The sequence below is a fragment of the Lissotriton helveticus genome, chromosome 7 (assembly GCF_964261635.1).
Source record: "Lissotriton helveticus chromosome 7, aLisHel1.1, whole genome shotgun sequence".
Taxonomy (NCBI): Eukaryota; Metazoa; Chordata; class Amphibia; order Caudata; family Salamandridae; genus Lissotriton; species Lissotriton helveticus.
The window spans coordinates 494,805,142-494,818,353 of record NC_136068.1 but is presented as its reverse complement, the minus strand read 5'-3'; positions in this window follow the sequence as shown (position 1 = coordinate 494,818,353).

Sequence of the window (13,212 nt, the reverse complement as noted above, 5' to 3'; positions counted from 1 at the left end):
ACTCTCCCTCCTGGCACTGACAGACAGAAAAAAGTTATCCCACCAAACACTCTAAATTGGGAAGAGTGTCGGGTGGCTATCCTCCACCAGCCATACTCCATCGGGCCATTGGAGGAGTTGGTCTGGGTCGAAGCTGGAGTAGTCTTTGCCATCGACATAAACATACTTAAGTTCTGCTGAGCACTAAATCGAGTGGGCAAGCAGTTTGGTAGAGAGGGTACTCTGTCTCCGTTGCAATGGAGTACCCTTTCAGCCATACTCGAAATCACCCCCATGGGCTCCAGTGCCGTTCGGCTAGATTAGCAAAACGCAAATACCGCGTACATAAATCTGAACTTCGTTCTGTAGGTAGCTGATGATATATATCAAGAGATGACCATGCTGAGAAGCTCTTGAGAATCTAAAGCAGGTGATTTTCAAAGGCAAGAGGCTTTTAAAAAACATAAAATAACTAGTAAAGATGTTTCCCTTTTATACCGAGTGCTCCACGCCTAACGATGCAACTGAGCTGTGCTGTAGGGGTCTTAGAATACTGCACATGGCAGAATGGTTGCATCTAAACAACAGTGTCACAAAATCTCAGGTACACATGCATTTGTTGAAATCTCATCAAAGAGTAATTGTAAATTTACATTTCATTTTTAATGCCCTGGGTGTGGTCAGTGACTAACTATTTTTCTTGAAGATTCTATGTGCTGTGCTGGTATCACTGTAATACGTGTTAGACAGTTGCTTACTTTAATTACAAATAAGCAAAAGTGAGACTGAATATCCAAAATAATTTAGAATAAGATGGTATGCCTAGTGTGTATCTAGTAGTTTGAGCAAAAGGTTCACCATGATTTTGTATCTTATTGAAGCTACTTTACGTTATGCTTTGCTAATATATGTTAAGTATACAAAAACTAAACAAAGTTTGCATTTCTCTTTTTCATAGTTTCAAATATTTTCAATTAGCTAATAATACAATTGAACGTTCAATTTTAACTTTGAGTTTTTTTTTAAATGCATTGTTTTATATGCTGAATTGTTTGTATATGCATCATTATATAACTCAGAATTTATGATATATTGGATCGTATTCATCAAACATGATAAGATATGGGATTTGATGCAAGGATTATAGCTGCTCTTTAATTGCTTTCTTTTTGTTACTTTTTTCCATTGGTTTATGGATCTATACGTTGGTCCTGATTTTTATCGGTAGAATAGTGCACATGATATCCCCTACTACTGAAGTCACATAGCCTAGTGAACCTCAATAAAGCATTTTTGGTTTGAAGCTGTAAAGTCTCATTTTGTTGTCTCCCGTAAAGATTTCTGTTACTGCGTTTAATCTGATGCGTCTGTTGCATTCTCTGCATCGCGTCAGGACTCAGCATTGCTTAGCATTCCACATTTCCTCCTGTTGGTGATTTGTCCATATCTTGAAGAACTGGTGAATCCACCTGCTCTGTAATCCCATTTTGTGGACCATTGTATTAATGCTGCTCATGGTCCAACACAGAGAAGACCTCATAACCAAGGAGATAAGACATCAATAATCCTTGCAAAGCACAAAGCAAGTCCCTGGCTGAAAGGGCCTCTGCACTCGTGCCGGGGGCCAGGCATTCGTAGCGGGATGTCCGCATTGAAGTTTCTCATCAAGGAGGTCCCACCAAGATAACTGCCATTAGAAAGCAAAGATATTGCGGGATAGCTGGGACAGGGGTACCTTTTAAAAAAACAAGCCAGATTAGGTGCCAAAATGTTGCAGGCTCTGTGCAATTTAACTTGTTTACAGACTAGGGAATGTCCTACTGTGGAATCGAAGTCCTCCCCTGTAACGAAAAGGTCCTTATCCGCGCGCTGACATCTGTAGGGGAAAGGTGACGACCACAATTCATGAATATAGTTATTGCCCAAGGGCTCATATCCACCAACGGGATGATGTTTCATGCATGATGTGTGAACTGAAAAAGTGAGATAGGCAGAGAAATAATCCCATGTATTACCCATACAGCTGAATCATTCTCTGCTACAGAAAATGGTAACTGTCCAAATATGTAACAATGTGTATGTTGCGTCTTTCATTGACATTCATTTCTGTTTATCAGTCAAATTAAATGGCAAAAATAGTGCAGAAGTATTCAAATAATCCCATGGCACTTTTCCATTTTTGAGTGTTTGCAAGGTCCAAGCAAACTGCATTACAGAACGTAACTGATTCAGACCATGATACAAAACAGACACTTCATGTTGAACATTGTCAATGACAGATGAAACAATATTATCTAAAGTATATATACGGGAAGACAGTGTATTAATGATGTTACCTACTACTGCAAGAACCTTTTCTAAATTAGCTTGGTCAATTTGTCCAGACGCACCGTAGCTTCCATCTGCGAAAGTTTCCAAAATTCATTACATGCTGAATAAATAAAACGTTTTGTCCGAGGGGATTTCGGACCTAAAAGAAAATCAGCCAGATCGATTTCACCTGACAAAAGAGAAAGGTGTTGTTTCACAGACGACAGTGAGGAAAGTTCCAATCATTGCTGACACAATTTACCCACTGAATATGTGGTAACTGTATGGGAATATGGAAAACGTGGATCAGGTCTACTTTGTGTAAACCCTTCTGTGGTATTCAGGAAAAGCAATTGGCAAGCATTGGAGCTCGTTGGCCACAGTAACCACCCCATGGGGTCAATATTAGAAGAGTTAAGTGTGCCATTTTGAAACATGACAGCCAAGTCTTCAATTGTGTAGTTGGTGTGTGTTTGACATGTATCATATGAAGGCAATAATGGACTGGAGGGAATATTTAGATTTTTGTCCCTGGCTAAACCAAAAGAAGTAGTCTGTTGTACCATGTCATTTACAAATAAAAATTGAGATGGTATCAGATATGCGCGATTCAAAGCTTCAGTGCCCTGCACTTGCCAATCTTTAGTGCCCCAAATAGATTTTAAATCTATTCTGTCCTTCCAGTGCTCATAATCCTTCATGGACAAATCATTCTTGAAGGACAGGGAGTAAACTAAGTTAGTGTGTATCAACATAAATTTAGTGTGGGACGGCATCTTTAGTTTATAAAAGTAGGACTGGGGGTCCGAAAGATTGCAACCAGAAAAATACATAAAATTACTCTGTTTGGGCTTTAAACTCCCCTATAAAGGTGTTGTGCAATGCTCCCATTGTATATAAAAAAAAATGGTCTCAGAGTGTTGGTTTTGTGTAAAAAATGATGGCCTTAATGTTGATAACAGAATAAATCTGTGTCATTTGCCGAATTTAAATACAAATCTTCAGTGTCAAAAGTAGTATAATATTTTAAATATTTAAAATCAGAGAACAAAGAATAAAAGGCATGAACATACCAGTCATCAGAATGTATGTCAGGCAAAACCACATCTAAGGAAACGCGAAACATGTATGGAATGTTTAAAATTTTGGTCGGGCCATGGAAATAGTATGATATTTTATCTCAAACAATGCCATCAGTAACCTGAAACACTGATATATTGACAAGAGCTTGTTCTTTTATTATTTTATGGGAGATTACGTATGGGGGACCAGAACAGAGCGTTCAGGTAAATAGTGGCCATTAATGAGTAGGAAAAACACAGTCATAAACCTAATCCACATGAAGAGGAATATCATTGTAAGCACCATCCAGGTATATGTCCTGGGTGGGACTAGGTAAGTTTTGAACCAGGAGAGGAAAATACTGGTACGTGTAGGGGGCTCTGCCACAGATGATGACGAGGAAGATGTGTCAGATGTAAAACTATTACGGTCCATATATTAACCACTGGACCCCAGCTGAAACAACAGGGGTTGTGCTGCATTAGATGGTTCAGGTATGGTACTCTCAAGAATGTCAATTATGACCTCAACTGGAGGAGAAGCATACTCAATATCTATAGTGGTGGATGAAGAAGGTAAAACAGGCAATAAATCAGTTAACATTTCCATCTCCCCCTCCATTTTTTGTGGAGTAGTCGAAGAAACAGAAGCCATCAGATTCAGTGAAAGATCTAGGCGTGGAATGCTTGGAGGCCCGGAACGCGAAAGCATGAAATATCTACTGCTGCAACCTCCCCCCCTTAATCAAGGCAAGGCCCAGGTTCCCTGTTTACTCTGTCCTCTTGGTCCAGGGACCACATGAGTCTGACATGCTCAAACTACACACACCACAGGAAACATGCTCTCCCTCTTCCAACTTCATGTGCTCCATCCATATCATGGATAAAAGTGTCCCAAAGGTATGGAGAGTACGCAGCGCTGGTAGTGAGAGCTGGTAGTGAGAGGAGGAATTCACTACTGTAGAACTTGTGACTTTCCTGATTTAGCCGAGCTAGCTGGGGCGAGGTCCTGAATCGTAGCGCTCGGACTGGAGCAGCGCTTTCAGGATTGACGACCTCACCTGGGGGACTGCAGATCCCAGCACGCCCTCTGGCCCTGCACACCTGGGACGGACCAGCGACACGCCCACAGCCACAGGCGCCTTCAAACAACCTCGCCGCACCCGCTAGCGCGGGTGCCGCAGCGCTGGTAGTGAGAGCTGGTAGTGAGAGGAGGAATTCACTACTGTAGAACTTGCGACTTTCCTGATTTAGCCGAGCTAGCTGGGGCGAGGTCCTGAATCGTAGCGCTCGGACTGGAGCAGCGCTTTCAGGATTGACGACCTCACCTGGGGGACTGCAGATGCCAGCACGCCCTCTGGCCCTGCACACCTGGGACGGACCAGCGACACGCCCACAGCCACAGGCGCTATATAACTGTTACACTTTACCGCGTCGCGGGAGCGCCCGGTGCTAAGCCCGGGCAAAGGGCGGGCCCTCTGTGGCCCTCAGTGGCAGAAGTAGGCTGGGCTGGGCCCACTTACTAACATTTATTTTTAAACATATCTATTTTGTATCCATTCAAGCCTTATAGACCTTGGCAATTGCCGCAATATTTGTAATTCGACTGATGCGCTTCATTTGCTTCGCCTTTTTTAAACGTTGAGCATATTTGAAATCGTTTTCTGGCATCGTGTATTGTTTCACCTACTTTGTGACATAGTCTGAAATATGACCGCAAAAAAGCTTCGATCTGGGAGATTGTTGGGGGGAAGATCCTCTGCTGAGACAAGATCCAACCCCCTCCGAAACAAGAATGCCTCAACTCTCCAATTGAAGGGCCAAAGCCAGATATTTCAGTTGTGGGAGAAAACGGTGGATAAGGTGCCCCCGGAAAAGACTGTTTTTAATAAGGGCGCCTGTTCAACTCCCTTGCATAATTTAGTGCCTGATCAGGTAAAGAAGGAGACGGAATTGGGAAATCTAAATTTAAGCTTACATTCTAGTTTGGGTGTTTTATCATCTCTTCCTATATTTTCTGAGAATGATAAGTGTTCAGCCCCTAGCCTGGATAATTTACATCAAACTAAGGATCCATTAACATCTGAAAACTTTATTCCCAATGTATCATTAGGCCATTCCAGGTTGAGGGAGGTTATTAACGGGGATTCTCAGCCTTTGGATATTGACCTAGAGTTGTGTGGACGCTACTTGGTAGATGAGTCTAGGAAATTACTAGACGTTATTAAGACCCCAATTGGTGCTACCCCCTCTGGTCTACATCTTTATAGTAGCACTCCATCCCTCAAATCCCAAGATTTATCTTTTCAGACTAACATGTCAAAGAGTCCGATGCTCAATATAACGGGGATTGAGGTCATTAATGATCCCAGCTCAAAGTCATCAGAGAAACCTATATCAGAATTTCTGATCTCCTTGGAACATTTGTTATCTTCAATTCTAACGTTATTGAGTAAATTTGTGGGCAGTACAGATTGTGTATTGGAATCTGTCACTCAAATCTTAAAGGTTTTATTATCGAAAACTCCAGAAAAGAATTCCGGTATGGATCCCTGTACTATTCTACTTCCTGAAAAAATACCAGCTAATGCACCTTGTTTGCCATCTGAGAATATACTAGTTGCCCCTGTTATGAAGGAATTATGCCCAGTTTTCAAAACGTCTGCTCATAATTGTATAAAAGATTTTGAACCAGGTATTGTTATAGATGAAAAAAGTGTTGTATTGTCAGATGCCAATGCAGAAAAGGTACTATTTCCCATGTTTGGTCCAGAATTCAAGGGGATGGAGGTTGAGGAGAAAGTGGGAAAACAAAAAAAGAGTAAAGGAAAAAAGAGGAAGCCTCTCCGTAGATTTAAAAAGAGGAGGCAGAGACAAATAATTTTCGAGGACTCCCAAGTTTGCCATAACTCTTCCCCTGCTAAGGCTGAGATCGACAATGGCATCTCGAGGCATGATTCAAATATTTTGTTATTCAATACTGTGGTTCCTCCTGTCAAAATCGATGAAATTACCACCAGTTGCTCTAATCCAATTTCAGGAGAACTGGACGTAGAAAAAGAAAGGCCCATGATCCACTTTCCTGTAGTGGAAATAAGAAAATCTGTTCCTGTGGTATCAACCATTCTTAACCCTACTGCCCCTTCTTTCCATACATTGGCAGAAGGGGTAGTTCCTGGTCAAAACTTTTCTATTAATACGATGGAAACCCGTACAGAATCACTGATTTTGGATTTTCTCCCACTATTTGATCTCGATTTGGTATTGAATAGAACTTTATTGTTGAAATGCTGTAAGGACATAGAGTGTCTGAAACTACTTCAATCAAATGATATCGACTTAGTAACGATACTAGGAACAGGGTCCATGTCTTTTATTAGGGTAAGGTTCTATTCCAAGTTGATAGTGAATCTTATTCTAAATCAAGCAGAAATTTTCCAGAGTCAGGGGATTGATGTGGTGCCTTTTTTAGCTACATGTGTTAATAACCACTATGAGAACGGCTATCAACGGGTCCTGGGTCAAGCCGGCTCTTCTCAGCCTTTCGAAGACTTAAAGATTCGTGTCTCAAAAACGAAAAGGCTAGTTACGCATGTTATCCCCGCTCCAATGACAATAAATAGGGGTATAATTGAGAATGAACAGCAATGGAACTGGTTACCTGGTGCCTTGTCGTCCAAGGTGACAGACAACCCAAAACTGTTTTCTCACCTTTAGCAGCTCTTTCACTGTTATTTCCTGGAATGCCGCTGGCATTAACAACAACCCTGAAAAATTACTGTACCTCTCTTCCTTGCATTCCAGTGTAATTTGCATCCAGGAAACATGGTGCGTTGATAAATTGAATATAGGGAGAGATTACTTTGTGTTGGAGGTGGCAGCTACCCCTTCCAGTAGGGGACATGCAAAAGGGGGAATTGCGTGCCTACTGACCAATAGAATAAAGTGGAGTTTTTCCCACTACGTAGACCCCAGTAATCTTTTCCAGGTAGTGACTCTTTTCAATTTAGATAATATGGGAGAAAGACATCCCTTCGTGATAATAAACGCCTATATACCGCCAGACGATCATTTTAATAGTCTATTAAAACAAGTTTTCGTTTTTATTAAACAAATTAAGGAGACAGTTCCTTCCCCCAATTTTTTGTTAGTAGGTGATTTAAATTGCAAAGTTTCCAACCTCAGCCTAGAGCTTTTTAGAAATAAAGCAAAAGAGGAGGCTCTGTTGATTCCCCAAGCCCTTTTCCCAGGAAATATAAAAACAAATAAACGGGGTAAACTACTGTTAGAAGAATTGTACATTACGGAGGGGCTCATAGCTAACGGTAGGCTTCCGTCTGATGTCCCCGCAAATTACACACATAGTTCCTCCCAAAGTAAATCAATTCTGGACTACGTAATTGTTGATCACTGTATTTTTTCTCTTTTAAGGGACTTGGGGCCATATGTATCAAGCTAATTAGCATTCGCAAAGGCCGAAATTCTGCGAATTTCGGCCTTTGCGAATGCTAATTAGACAAATGGTATGTATCAAACATGTTTGATGCAAAATAAGGAATAGCAAAATTTGCTATTCCTTATTTTGCGATTGCAGTTAAGGAATCGCAAATTTTGCGAATCCTTAAATGCAATGTATCAAACAAAAAATATGCAAAAAATGCCATTAAGGATTAGCAAATTACCACCAACTTCTAGTTGGTGGTAATTTGCGAATTCTTTTCAAAAAGCTTTTTTCCAAAAAACAAAAGGTGCCATATGACGCCCATACATGCCCTTAGGGCATGTATGTGCGCCATATGCCCCCAAATGTCTTTTTCAGGGGTGCAGCAGGGTGTTCTTGAGACACCCCTGCACCCTTGGAAAAATTCCTAATTTGCGATTAGCAAATTGCTAATTGCAAATTGCACTTTCATTCCTATGGGCCTCCTGGCCCATGGAAATGAATGGGTAATTTGCGATTAGCAATTTGCTAATTGCAAATTAGGAATGCTAAGGAATCGCTATTGAAAAGTGATTTTGTACATACATACCGTTTTGCATTTCCTAAATAGCGATTCCTTAAAATTCGCTATTTAGGAAATGCAAAATAGTTTGATGATACATATGGCCCATGGTTGTTGTAGAATCAACCTTCAGTGATCATAATGTTATTATGTTAACTCTTTCAGTGGATCCTCCTAATTCTGACCCTTGGTCGCTTAATGGTGACGTGGTCACCTTTAAAAACAAACAGGCAGATGTTTCTGGGATTTTAAAGCCATGAAGGGTTTGGAGCCTATCCTTGAAAAAACTTTAACTAACCTAGATAATTGGCAGGGGTTGGAACTATCCTCTTTTGAGGCTCTTATGAAGGAGATTATCTCTGCAGTAAAAAAATCTAATTTAATCAGAAGAAAAATCTCCCTCCCTAAAGCAGTTATTACCCTCAATAAGGAAATAAACAAGTTGGTGAGGGAGCAATATATATGTGGATCAGCAGAGAGATCTCAGAAAATATCTCTCCTCAAAAGAAGGAGAAGCAGGGTAAAGAAAAAAAAGAAAAAAGAAAAAGAGGACTCCTTATGGATTGGTTTGCGGGAGGCTGCTGTCCAAGGGAAATCTAGACAGTTCTGGACTCTCATTGGGGAGGGTTGTGGCACAAGAGTGCGTCCCCTTCCAATTCCTATCTCGGAACAAACCTGGGTAGACTACATTTCAAATTTGTATGCCAAGAATGACCTGCGAATGGAACTTAGGGGAATTGGTGAAGATATTAATTCCACAATTGAGTCCCCTTCTGAATCATCCATAGAACTGGCTATTAAGGATATGCGTCCATCAGGAGCTATGGGACCGGATGAACTCCCGATATCAGTCCTGAAACAAGATCCAGTATCCTGGAGTAAAATTCTATTCCCTCTATTCAGGATCTGCTACATTAAAAAAACTATCCCATCTTCTTGGAAGGGGAGCATTTTGCTGCCCATGTTTAAAAAGGGTGATAGAAACCTTCCCAATAACTATCGACAAATAGCCCTCTTAGACGCTATTGGGAAGGTTTTCTCTAAATGCTTATTGTCCTTAATTAATGATTGGGTGGTTCTAAATCAAATTTTGCCACTAGAACAAGCAGGCTTTCGCAAGGGGCATGGAACCCTGGATAATCTCTCCGCCCTTCAGATTATTACTGATAAATACATAAGGGTACGTGGCGGAAGAGTGTATGTGGCCTTTATAGACTTCTCCACAGCATTCGATAAGGTTGATCGCCCTCTGCTGTGGAGAAAGCTATCCGCTTTGGGTATGCCCCCTCTATTGCTAGATATGATCCAGGCGCTACATACAGACACATGGTGTCAAGTTCTGCAAGGAGGAGATAGGGGATTATCTAAGATCATTCCTTCAATTAATGGCCTTAAGCAAGGTTGCCTCCTTGCCCCACTGCTTTTCTCACTATATATTGCAGATCTACCTGCCTCACTTTCCTCTTGTGACGGTATAGCCCCAGTCTTGGGCGGAAAGCACATTTCATGTCTGTTATATGCGGATGATATTTTAATAATGGATCTTATGCCTAAAGGTCTTGCCAAACGCCTCCATGCTCTACATTTGTATGCAGAAACCCATTATCTAAAAATCAATGCATCAAAGAGTAAAATTATGTGTATTTTAGGCCGGAAAAAACATAAGTTTGGGAGCTTTGTCTGGTCTGTGGGAGGTGACAAACTTGAGGTGGTAAAGAGTTATGTTTTCTTAGGAAAATTAATCTCAGACACTCTAAGTGATAAATCCCATATCGACAACAATGCCCGGAAAGCCTTATCCCAAGGGAGAAGCTTAAGTGCATTGTACTCGGCAATGGGAAGAAGGCATTTTTCTTATTTATTGGAGGTCTTCAGGGCAAAAATTCCCTCTACCCTCTTGTATGGATTGGAACTGGTCGACCTAAAGCATTGGGATTTTTTAAATGTGGTTGAAGGAAAATTGTTAAGAAGCGTAACCTCCATTAATTCCGCCTGCTCAGTGGCCGCTTGCAGACTTGAGTTAGATCTGCGCAGCAGTTGGGTGCAGGGCCTGGCAGCTGTAGTACGTTGGGTCGCAAGCATAGCCAGAGGAGAAGAGGGGACTATGAGATTCCTCTTAAAGGCAGAATTATTGGGAAGTTTAAGAGAACATTCCCTAATTGTTAATAACTTTAGAAAGGCTGTATCGCTTCTGCAGTTGGAGGAGAGTACCCTCTTTTCCTTATCCGCAACCCAGTTAAAGTCTGTCTTGAAAGAGGCCTCCTGGGACCTTAGCTATAGATTGGACAGCGCCTCAATCCTTGTTAAGAAAGGTGTTAATCCCCTTACTGACTCATTTGCAAGAAAATTTGTGCAACCTTATGTCACTTGGAATTTGCCCCACGGCGCCCGGAGATTCTGGTTACTCCTGAGGCAGGACTTGCTACCTCTAAATAATCTTTTGTTTAAATGGTACGGAGTCCCTGCAATCTGCGACTTTTGTCACCTGTCCACTCAAGACCGAATGCATGTACTTTTTATATGTCCAGTGCTGCGTCCATTTCGTCGTAAATGGTTAAGGCAAATATGCTTGCAAATGGGTATTTTAAATGCTAATTCTTTTATGTTTGCCTTATATAACCCCCCAAATGAGAGATTCTGTTTTAATATTTTTAATTGTTTTAAATGCTTTTTAGATATTTATTGAAGGATCGCCTATGATGTATGTATCTATGAATTATTTTGTATCGCGGTAATTGTTGTAAATTGTCTTTCTGCAATGAATGGAGTTTTGTATTGTGTGTTTCTTTTATGTGGACCTCTATGGAGTTCCAAAACATAATAAAGATTGAACTTGAACTTGTATGGAGAACTGAAGTCTTTGTAACAATAAAAACTATTTAATGTGACTCTGTTCACACATAAAAGACATGATAAATAGCACAGAGGAACACTAATCAAGAATTCAAGTAGTTACTGGTCCATGCTCCAGACAAAAAGAGGAGGAAGTGAAGCCGGTACTGGCTGCCTGTTAGAAATTGGGTTGTTGATTGACTGGGCTGTAAGTCCTGGTGAAGCAGCAACCACAATCCTAGTTAGGGTAAGGCACAAGCAAACCCCAAATTAACCCATTCTCACCCTTTAGCAGCTTGGCACAAAGCAGTCAGGCTTAACTTAGAGGCAATGCTTCAAACAGTAAAACAGTAAAAACACCATGCAAAAAGATTCCATACCAGGTAAAAAATACAGCTTAATTTAATAAATAAAACAAGATCAAAATGACAAAACTCCAATTAGTAGAACCGGAGATGTTAAATTTCAAAGGTTTTACGTAAAATAGCCCCAAAAAGAGTTAAGTGGTAACTGTGATTATCTGGTTGCGCCGGCATGGGACAAAGTCACAAGTTCAGGCTGACCACGATGGAGCATGGGCCAGCTACAGGGACCCAGCTAGGCCAGCTGAACGAACATACCGAAAATCCTAGATTGAAGAGTGTTGTGTGAATCCACCGCATTAAAGACGTATTGCTTAGTAGAAGCAATGTGTCCTTTCACAGATACAGCGATACTGCGGTGTGAGTTCGTGTTGCATCAACCTGTCAGTGGGGCTTGCAATGCGAAGTCTGGTGCTGAGGATGCGAGGCGCAGCAGAAGAGAAGTGTTGAGTCTGATGAGCGGTAAAGCTCCCAATCATCGTCAAGGCTGGCATCGACGAAGGATGTGAGGAGTTTGCTCTGGAAAAAGCCTAGCATTGCAGTGGTTCCCACGGTGCTATGTCGGTCCCAAGATGCGGTACGCGCCGCTAATGTGAGTCTTTGCAACGGGTCCAATCCATGCAGCGGTGCTGATGCATCGGTTCTGCTTGGGATTGCACCCCACAGCAGAGGATGCGTAGGTTCTGATGAGTCCACAGCAGGCAATGCACCTTAGGCCCACTTGTAAGAGTCCAGGACCGGGGTGGCACCACTTGGCAGGGTAGACTCACAGATGACAGACTCTATGTGCAGAAGCAGAGTTGTTGGATGTTTGTTATGTCCCTGAGACTTCAGATAAGGAAGACAGCCAACTAGCCCTTGGAGTCACTTTGGGTTCAAGTAGATGCAGGTCCAGTCATTCTCACCCAGGCAAGAGGGCAGCAGGCTAGCACAGTACAGCACAGCACAGCACAGCACAGCAGGAGTCCAGCAAGCTATCAGTCCTTGTAACAGCACAGCAGTCCTTCTTCCTGGCAGAGTATCCACAGGTCCAGAAGTGTACTGATGTGGTGGTGCCTGAGGTCCAGTACTTATACCCAGTGGTGCCTTTGAAGTTCTGGAGACTTTGAAGACTTGCCTTTGAAGCGCCCAGATGTCCTCCCTCCCTGGCCTGGCTCCAGACTCACTATAAGGGGTATGCATCCCATTGTATGGGGATCGGACACAGCTTATTCAGGTGTCAGTGAGGATGTACCCAGTTCCTCCCTCCCATCCTGCCAGGGATGGCCCATTGAGGCACACCTAAGCTACCATTGTGTGTGGCTGTCTAGGAGGACTACTCAAAACCCAACTGTCAACAACACCCAGTCATGTGATCAGAGGCAGGCTACAAGTACCAAATAGCTAAAGTAAGAACATGACAGCTTTCTAAAAGTTACAGTTTCAGAATTGAAATTCAAATCTGACTTCACCATAAGTTTGGATTTGATTTTAAATTGTGTATTATGTTTCTCTTGATGTGACTTTTATGGCTTTTATTTTGATTGATTGGAAATTGTGATTCCAGAGACACCTGACTTAAAGCGTTTATCTTTCCCAATTGGAAAATACACCTATAAATTGTAATAAGGTGATCCCAATGTTATCCTATGGGAGAGATAGACCTTGTAGTAGTGAAAAACAAAT